The sequence below is a fragment of the Rhinolophus ferrumequinum genome, chromosome 21 (genome assembly GCF_004115265.2).
Source record: "Rhinolophus ferrumequinum isolate MPI-CBG mRhiFer1 chromosome 21, mRhiFer1_v1.p, whole genome shotgun sequence".
NCBI lineage: Eukaryota > Metazoa > Chordata > Mammalia > Chiroptera > Rhinolophidae > Rhinolophus > Rhinolophus ferrumequinum.
The window spans coordinates 14,098,391-14,107,912 of record NC_046304.1 but is presented as its reverse complement, the minus strand read 5'-3'; positions in this window follow the sequence as shown (position 1 = coordinate 14,107,912).

Sequence of the window (9,522 nt, the reverse complement as noted above, 5' to 3'; positions counted from 1 at the left end):
TCTAGGTGCAAGTTTATTTTCCTTCATCCATTTGAAAATATTAGTTTATTGTTTTCTGGCTTCTAGTGTTGCTGATGAGGACGGTGATATCAGATTCTTGTTCCCTGCTTTTAGATAATCTGCCTTTTTTTCTTGTACTAGGTTTTTGTTTTGGGGTTTTTTTCCCTTGATGTTTGATGTTCTGAAGTTTTACTAAAATGTGAGACCAGTACGGATTTTTGTTTGTTTATCATGCTTAGCATGTGGTGAAAATGTTTCCCAATGTAAGGATTTATGTTTTCTCGTTTCTGAAAAAATCAGCAACCATCACCTCTTTAGCAATTCCTCTCCATCACTCTTTCCAGCTATCTGTTCTGGATACATCTATTTCTATTCTCTTTGTGTCTAATTTTTTTTCTTTCATATTTTTCATCTGTAATTTCTTAGTGATACGTTCTTGGAGATTTCCTCAATTCAGTCTTGTAGTTTATTATGTCTCTCTCCAGCTGCATTTAGTGAGGTATTAAGCTCACCTTTCGAGGGTTTTTTTTCTGTAATTTTAATTTCCCATATTTCTAGTGGAATCTTTGTCATTTGTCCTACTCTTATCTCATGACTTCCTTTTGTTGTTTCATGGTTGCTAGCCCTTTGATTTCTTTGAGAACTTTATTTATAAGATTTTTTTATTAAAAATTTGATTTGATCCTCTGCTTCATCTAGTCTGCTGGTGATTCCTTCTAGTGCATTCTTCATTTTAGTTATTGTATTCTTCACTTCTGACTGGTTCTTTTTTATGGTTTTTATGTCCTTTATTGTGCTTGCTATCTCTTTGTGAAGTTCTCACTAAGTTCCTTGAGCATCCTTATAACCAGTGTTTTGAACCCTGTCTCTGGTAGGTTGCTTATTTCCATTTTGTTTAGTTCTTTTACTGGAGTTTTCTCCTGTTCCTTCATTTGGGGCGTATTTCTTTGTTTTCTTATTTTGGCTACTTCTCTGTTTGTATGTATTAGGTAGATCTGGTCTCTCGTCAGGTGGCCTTAAGTAGTAAGTGCCCTGTGGGGCCATGGCACAGTCTCCCTGGTCACCTGCTCCAGGTGCTCCAGGAGTGTCCCTTATGTGGGTTGTGTGTGCCCTCCTGTTATACTTGAGCCTTGATTGCTGTTGGCACGTCAGTGGGTAGGATTGACCCTCAGGCTGATTGGCTGTGGGATTTGGCCACACCCACAGCTTATGAGCTGCTGTGCAAGGGGCTTATCACACAGAGCAGGATTCACCTCAGTGGGCTCTGGTGCCTGTTGAGACCACTCTTTGGGTGTGCCACTTGTGGGACTAATTGGACAGTGCTCTGCTGTGATCTGAAACTGACCTCAAAGTGTTGATTCTGGGGCCTCTTGAGAGGGGCTCTGGTGCAGGCCCAGGTCACCCACTGCCTGTGACTAGTCAGGGACTACCTGGTAGGAGCTACAAAGTGATCCACAGTTGGTTGCTGCCTGTGCTGAACCTAGAGGCATGTGGGAGAAGCCACACAGAACTGAGGATGGCTGCCACCAGTACCAGGCCTGGGGTAGCTCTGCAAAAAGCCAGGATGCATGGAGGCCTGTTGCTGCCTGTTGCTGGTTGCTGTCTCCGGTAAAGTTCAGCTGCTGACAAAGCCTCCTGCTGTAGGGAGTTGGGTGGGGCAGGGTCCCAGTGAGTCAGCAGGACAGAGCTGCAGAGCTCAATTGACCAGTCAGATTCAGATTTGGCCTTAAGCGTAGGAGGCAGGCTCAACACAAGAAAGATGACGCCAGTCTGCCAGCTGCACGGGAGAAGTTCCCCACACAGAGAAAATGCAGACTGTCTTCCAGGCTTCCCTCCAAGGCCACACATCTTAGTCTGTCCCCCCCTCCCCCATATGTCTCCAACATCCCCTGAGTCAGTGTCCTTCTGCTGGATCCCAGGGTGAATACTTGCGAGCTAGTGAATTGTGCATGGGCCCTTTAAGAGGATGGCTGGGTTTCCCGCTGCTTTCCATCCCACCCTGATGGTAGGAATCCCCACTGTTTTTCACAGCCAGATCTGGCCAGATGTTGTGGGGCTCCTCTTCTCAGCGCCAGTACTCTGGGCTGGGGAGGTTGGTGTGGGGTCCCTTGCTCCTCCAGGGGGAACCTCTGTGGCAGACTTATCCCTCCCAGTTTTCATCTGCCACACAGAGGTTTGGGGTCAGCCCTTTTCACACCTCTGCCCCTCCTACCAGTTTTGATGTGGCTTCTTCTTTATGTCCTTAGTTATACAACTTCTGTTCACTGTCTCTGGGTGGTGAACACACAACGTAATATATAGATGATGTATTACAGAATTGTACACCTGAAATCTATGTAACTTTACTAACAATTGTCACCCCAATAAACCTTAATTACAAATTGGTAGTTAAAAAAACACAAAAATTTCTGTTCAGCTAGATTTCATATGGTTCTCCAGGTTGATTGTTTTATAGTTTAGTTATAATTTTGATGTGTTCAGGGGATTAGGCAAGCACAGCATTTATCTACTCTACCATCTTAATCATTCTCTAGATAATTCTGATTTCTTTGAGGACTTTAAAGATACCTACTTTAAATCGCGTTAAAACTTGATTTTTTCAGCTATCAGTTCTTCCATTTGCAGGGTTTGTTTGTATCCTCAGTGCTCTGTAATTTTTGGTTGTGAGGTTACCTGGACATTCTTTAAAACACAAGATCATCTGCTAGTGACCTCAGCTTGGTCTGTATCTGGCCGGCTCCAGACCAGGGTTTTCTAGAGACGTCCACTGAGGGCTCCACTTCGTGGGAGTGGTGCATTTCTGCGACAGTCCCTTTGAGTTTGGTGGCTCTGCTGAGGGCCCAACTGTAGCCCGGTGGCTTTGGTTTCTTGCTATGATCTTAAAGGGTAGCTGTAGCTGCTCTGCTTTACGTTCATCACCTGGCAGCACAAGTCCTGACACCAATCAGGCTGAGGCCCCAGCCTGGCTTAGCATTTGCATTGTAGCCCACACCTTACACATAGGCCTGCTCACTTCCCAGTCCCCAGGGACTGCCTTTCTTTTGAAGGAGAAGTTTCCATTTCTTGTCTGCAAACATGTCCCTCTTATGTTATTGATTGCATTTGTGTTATGATCACATTTTTTAAAATCTCACTTCCATGTGTTTAGAGCAGGAGATGGTTTCAACCATTTTTAACCAGAGCAATGTGACGTCTCCACATGTGGTGTGGCTGCTGTTAACTAGACATTGTTTCACAAGCAGATCTGTAGAAATGCACACACCCAGAACTGTATGTTATTCCTTGACTTGAATTACAGCTACTCACGTCAGGCCTGTTTGGACCTGTTGGTGACCAGGATGTGGCTCAGCCTCAGGCAACAGGATAAAAGTGAAACAACCCGCAGTGTTTGAGAGTCAAGTTGGAAGCATGTATGCATAATATGTGTGTGTGTGTATGTATATATATATATATATATATATATATATATACATATACATATATATGTATATATATATATATATATATATATATATATATCTCACTATCTGCCAGATATAATGGCCTTTGTAAGGACCTTAGAAACATGAACTAATTTAATACAATAATCCTAGGAAACAGATACTATTATTATAATTCCCATTTTACAGATAAGACAACTGAGGTACAAGTAGTGATGAGCCATGACTGAGATTTGGAATCTTGTGCTCCATCATGCCCCTATACTGTGTGTGTGTGTGTGTGTGCGCGCGCACTTCCACGCTAGTTTGTACATGGGGATGGGGGCATGAAGTCAAAAACTGGCTGTGACATGACTTTCCATAGCTTGCAGTGGAATAAGGAAGGACAGAGGAGTGGCAGACTCGGACCTGGCCCACTGACGTGGGCCTCCTGCCCCAGATCAGCTCTGCCCACTTCCTCCCTGCCTGCTCGCGTGGCTGTGGGGCTGACCTAGGTCTGGCTCAGACTTAGCAGCCTGAGGGTACCAAGAGGGCCTGGCTGCAACAGGGGCAATGGGTTCTGTCCTCTCCCATTCTCTCCCACTCCTATCCCACCACCGGGAAAAGCTTTTCACTGCAGATTGTAGGGACCAGGGGCTGGAGAGTGGGAAGAAGGTGAAACAGCTCCTCCTGAGAAGAAAGGGCTGACTCACCACTCCATCGTTATTCTTCATATCTAGGGAGATACAGAGAGATGGAAAGAGACCGGGATACAAGGACCAAGGGGATCAAAAAATGCAAAGAAATGTGGAGAGCTGAGACAGAAAGGTGCAAACACAGAAAAACAGACACAATGACTGGGAGAGAGAGAAAGATGGACCCGGAGGGTGTCTGAGATGGAAGCCGTGGAGAGATGGGGCAGAGGGTGATTCAAAACTGACATGGAGGGTGAAATGCAAGGAGCTGAACTCCGGGGGCCCTGGGGGCCTTGGAGTCCTTGGGGAGTCTGGAACAGAAGTGCCTGGAGCCAGGAACCCTACCTACCTGTGTGACCCTTTATCTGAGGGAAGGGCTGGGTTTGAGGCTGGAGTAAGTGTGTATATGTGTGTCCAGCCCCCTCCCTGGGCTGCTGGCCTGCTGTCCCTGGAGCTGGGGACAGGTGCCTTGCCTCTGTGTGCCCTCTTCCTGAACGGGGCCAGCTGGCACAACATCCACACCTCCCCACCAGTGTCAGGTTCCCGGCTGTTCCCTGGGGGAACTTTGATCTGGAAAGAATGAGAGTGACCGATCTGGCTGCTTCCCAGGGCTGAGCCATGTCACCGAGCCCTGGCCTGGGCTGCCCCGCTGCCTTTCCGCCCACTGGGACACCAGGCAGTTACTCTGGGGTTCAGGAGACTCAGAAGGGGTCTTTTCTGCTTTCCTTCCCTGCCTTGTTCTCTCCACCTCCGTTCACTATTCAATCACTGGTTCATACACTCATTCATTCAGCATTCCTCCCCCTTCATTCACTCATTCAATAAACACCGGCCGATGGAACTGGGGAGAGGGCGATGGGGCAGAGGGGTGAGTAAGATAGGCTCCTGCCCTTTCTGGAGCCCCTAGCCTGAGGGTGATGGGAAGCTTCCCAGACACCCCTAAACAGAGAGCTCTGCTCAAGAGAGGCACAAGCCCCACATTGGGGGAGGCAGATAGGGAAGGACAGGAGGAATATAACCTATTCTAATGGGTGTGGTGGGGCCCGGGTGGAGGCGAGGAGTGGTGACCGCTTCAGCAGGAATGGTTTCCCAGAGGAGGCAGCATTAACACCGGGCTCTGAAGAGCTGAAGAATGAGCAGGAACTTGCCAGACAGGATGGCAAGTGCAAGGGACGCTTCAGGCCGAGGTGCCAGTGCAGGCAAAACTGCAGAAGTATGAGTTTTGTGCATTTTGCTGGAAGGACCTTGAATGCACCCTCAGGCATTCCCCTGTTGGTGGAGGCGATCCATGGAGCAGAGGGACCATTTTGTTAGAAAAAGGTGATTCTGGGGGCTTGCAGAGGAGGTGGCAGCCTGGTGAGCCCGGATGCTGGTCTCTGCCCTCCAGGCCTTCCCAAGGAGGAGCTGGTCCCCCCGAGACCTCCTGTACAAGCCCCCAGCCCCAGTGCTTTTGAGGAAGCCCGGCTTGTCTATGGACTGCAAAAGGCTCCAGCAGGTCCCTGGACCAGGCCTCCACCCAACCCCCACCTCAGCCTGGCCTCCCCACCCCCACTGCTCACTCTGAGTGACCAGACCTTTTGCTAGGCTGAAAGCGGACACTGCCCAGCCTGTGGGGGCCCCTGGGGAAGGCCCGGTGAGCCGTAGCCCTGGAGCTCTGGCTCCTCTTGTCCTGGAGGCCACTGAGCCAGGCCCTATAAATAGCCCAGGAATGGGGAGGGGCGGTAGGCCAGGCAGGGCTGGAGGGGCCAGGCCTTTGGGTGGGCAGTTGTGGAGGAGATGGGGAAAGGGAGAAGGAGCCCAGAGTTCGAGCCCAGTCCTGCCCCCAGATGACTGCTTGCCTCCCTGGGTCTGAGCTCTGTGCTGAGGCAGCCAGGCTGGGCAGGGCAGAGGAGCTTCCATGCAGGGACTGTTGTTATAAGAGGAGGGGCCTGTCCTCCTTCCTCCCATCTCTGAGCGGGTTTCCGGAGGCCCAAAGGTCAGGATATAAGCTGTAAGGGCCTCAGGCTGGGCCTGTCCTACCCCAGAGACCACTTTCCCAGTCTCCAGTGGCTTTGGCAGAGTGCATGCTCTTCCCGGACTTCAGCCTCCCCTCTTGGCTCTGCAGATCCCAGGGTGGGGGTGGGGGGGTGGGTGAGTCAGTGGAGACCTCTCGAGGCCATAGGGCCAGGGCTTAGGGGCTGGGATCTGAGGCGGAGGATCCTGGAAATGGAAAATGTGAGCCCAACAGTCTTATCTGGGCTGGAAGCAGCTGTCTCCACTCCACACCCTCTGGAGCCCCCAGCTCTGGGGGGAGGCCCACAGGCTCGTCCATGCAGGGATGCATGTTGTTTGCTCTCCGGGTAGCCTGGGCCTCAGCAGAGGCCTGTGGGAAATTGCTCCTTTACTGGGCCCAACGGGGCCCAATGTTGGTCCAGGAGGGAGGGAAGCTCTGTTCTCTATACAACCTCCCCAGATTAGGGCCCCCTTAGAATTTTACATGCAAGAGTCCCTGCCTTCTAGAAACAGACTTCTAGGTTGGGTTAAAGAGTCAGCAAGAAATGGGGCATGTGCCACACGTTGTCAGGCTCACACGTGTACTCATGCTCACACAATGATACCCACACAGACATCTGACGTATGTAAGCTCATGTAGACACATGACATACATGTACAGGCATGTGCGTAGTATTAGTGTCATAGGGCACATCCTGATGTCTATGTTGACATGTGTACTGCCAGCAAGCATGTGTAACATATGTGTGTTCATAAACACATTCACCACCTGTGAGCAAATGCATAAAAATCCTTTCTAGAAACATGGGTACTTGCAAATGTGCACACACCCCACATGCCACATATGCGTGCAGGTCTTAGAGACTCTGTAACTCCCATATCTTTCTTCTTCACGGACACACCCACACATGGATGTGCAAGCATGATACATGCACAGACATGCCCTCAGATACGTGAGGAAAAGATGAACATTACAAGTTTACATGTGTGTCCGGCACAGTGTCACTGAAATGGACGGATGGCGTTTAAAGAAGGGCTTGGTAGAGAGCAGTGGGAGTGACCCAGGGGCAGGAGTCTCTTCCCGACCTTCCAGGGGCCTCAGGGTCCCAGGATCGGCCTCAGTGGCTCTGCTTCAGGCCGGCAGAGCTGTGAGGCAGAGGGCAGAGCCCCACGTGCCCCTCACCTGGGTGGAGATGAGGCCTGGGACTCCAGCACTTGCCCACCCCAGGGCTTCTGCTTCTGCACAACCTTCACCATGGCTCCTGCCTCCCTGCTTCACACTCCTCTTGGCTCCTGAACCCAGCAACCTGGCAGGAAAAGATAAACACAAGCCCTGTGTCCCCACCCCTATGGATCTCATAACAAGGCAACGGTTTCTAGGGCAGAGGCTGGGTTTCAGGATTTGGGAGGAGGACTGGGGGATGGTGTGTTTGCCAGGGGGGGCTAGTGTTGGAGTGGACTTCTCTGTGGGGTCCTTGTTGGCTTGTTCCCTTTGGGTGCCTGAACGTGAGAAGCGGCGTATGGCTGTTTTCATGCACCTTCCCAGTTATGAAGCCTGACTGCCAGGCCCCTTAGTAGCCCCGTCAAGCTGAGGGCTGCATGGACAGTGTGGCAGGCCCAGTGAGGGCCTGACAGATAATGGGTGTGGCCTGGCCTGTGACACTCCAACCTGGGCCCTTCCTGGCAGAGCGGTTTGAAGGGGTGAGGTGACCAGTGAGGTCAGCAGCCTTTGACCTAGCACAAAGGCTGACGTGACCTTGGAGACAAGCTCTGTGTAGCATCTATGAGCCCCCCATGGCTCACTATGCCGTCTAAGGTACCCTCTCTGTGACCTGTCTTAGTGAGTGGTACCCCTACAGCCCAAGCCAGCATTTGGGAGACACCCTTGCCTCTCTCCCCTCTCTCTCCCCATTTTCCATCCATCCGGTAGTCCTGTTGGTTCCACTAGCTCTCCAATGATCCCCCTTTCCCAGGCATTCACCCAGAATTTATTGAGTACTTTCTAAAGATACTGTTGGGATAGATACAGTTGAGACAGACAGCCCCTGATCTCCAAGGATGGAGTCTGACACGTGCATACAAACGTGTGCATACACTGCACCCATGCATATGGATTCAGTGCGGAGGGCCGAGGGCGGTAACAGGCAGGTGGGCTGCAGAGAACTGAACCATCTCACTTCCTATGTCCCTGTAATCCCTATATGTGTTCTCAGGAGTCCGGCGAGTGGGTGGGACCTTCAGGACAGAGCACCAGAGGCGGGTGGGTATGGGGAGAGAGGCTGGCCTAGAGGTGGAGAAGTGGGAGTCATCAGCCTGGATGTGGGGGTGGGTGACACTCCCCCAAAAAGGGCCTGCGGGTGAAAGGGGACAGGCCTAGCTTAGAGCTCTGGGAACTACAAGGGATGAGTGAAAGAAGAGTCACTCAGGAAGTTCCCTGGGGAGAAAAAAGCGAGAAGGCGGGAAGGGAGTCTGGAGAGAGAAGAGGGAGTGGTCCTCAGGGGCCACTGCCAGAGGGCCATGGGGTAGGGCTTCTGGAGACCTGAGGAGCAATTCTAGGGGAGAGGAGCCCCCAACCAACCTGGGAACAGTGAGGAGCTGCCCAGACTTGGCTGAATTTGACTGTTGCCCTGGGAGGTGCGCTGGGACCAGCACACAAGAAGAGTCTCACACCTGGGGCTGGGACCTGCGGTTCCAGTCCTGTCTTTGTATGCCTTGCTTTGTATGCCCCCTCAGGGCCTCAGTTTCCCCATCTCAGGTCCATGACTTCACGGTTTTGGCCTGGCAGGGATTGGATCTCCGGAGGGAGACTGACAGGGGGTCTCAGGAAGGCTTGTCCCACATCCCACTTCCAGCCTAGAAGCAGAGCGGATCAGGGACCAGCAGGCAGCGGAGGGGTCAGAGCCAGGTGAAGGGGAGGCTGGGAGGGCAGGCGCCAGAGACCCCAGGACTCTGTGGGAGGTCAGCCTCAGCGGCTCACTGACATCAGGGCTGGTGAATGTGGAGGGAGCTCAGCCAGGTTCATCAGCGCTGACCTCCCTCACAGCCTGGTACTGGGCAGGGGCTGAGCTGGAGGAGGGTGAGAGGAGGGGGCCTGCAGCCGAGGCAGCCTCCCTCCACCTGGCCATGGAGCCAGCTCTTGGGAGGCACTGGTCTTCCCGCCTACCCCACCCCACGATCACCCCCTCTCCTTCTCTCCCTGCCTCTCTGCTCCTCTTCCTCACGTTCCTGGTTCATCTCTCCTTACCTCCTAGGCTCATCTCCAGCTTCTGACTCAGTGGTCTGACGGCTGAGGGAGAGGAGCCAAGGGGGATGGTTTGATTCTTGTACTGTCTGCCTTCCTAGAACCCACAGAGAGCCCCATCTCTGCCCTTGACAGAGTCCGTATGTCAGTTGCAGATGGAGCCCTTCCCTGCCCT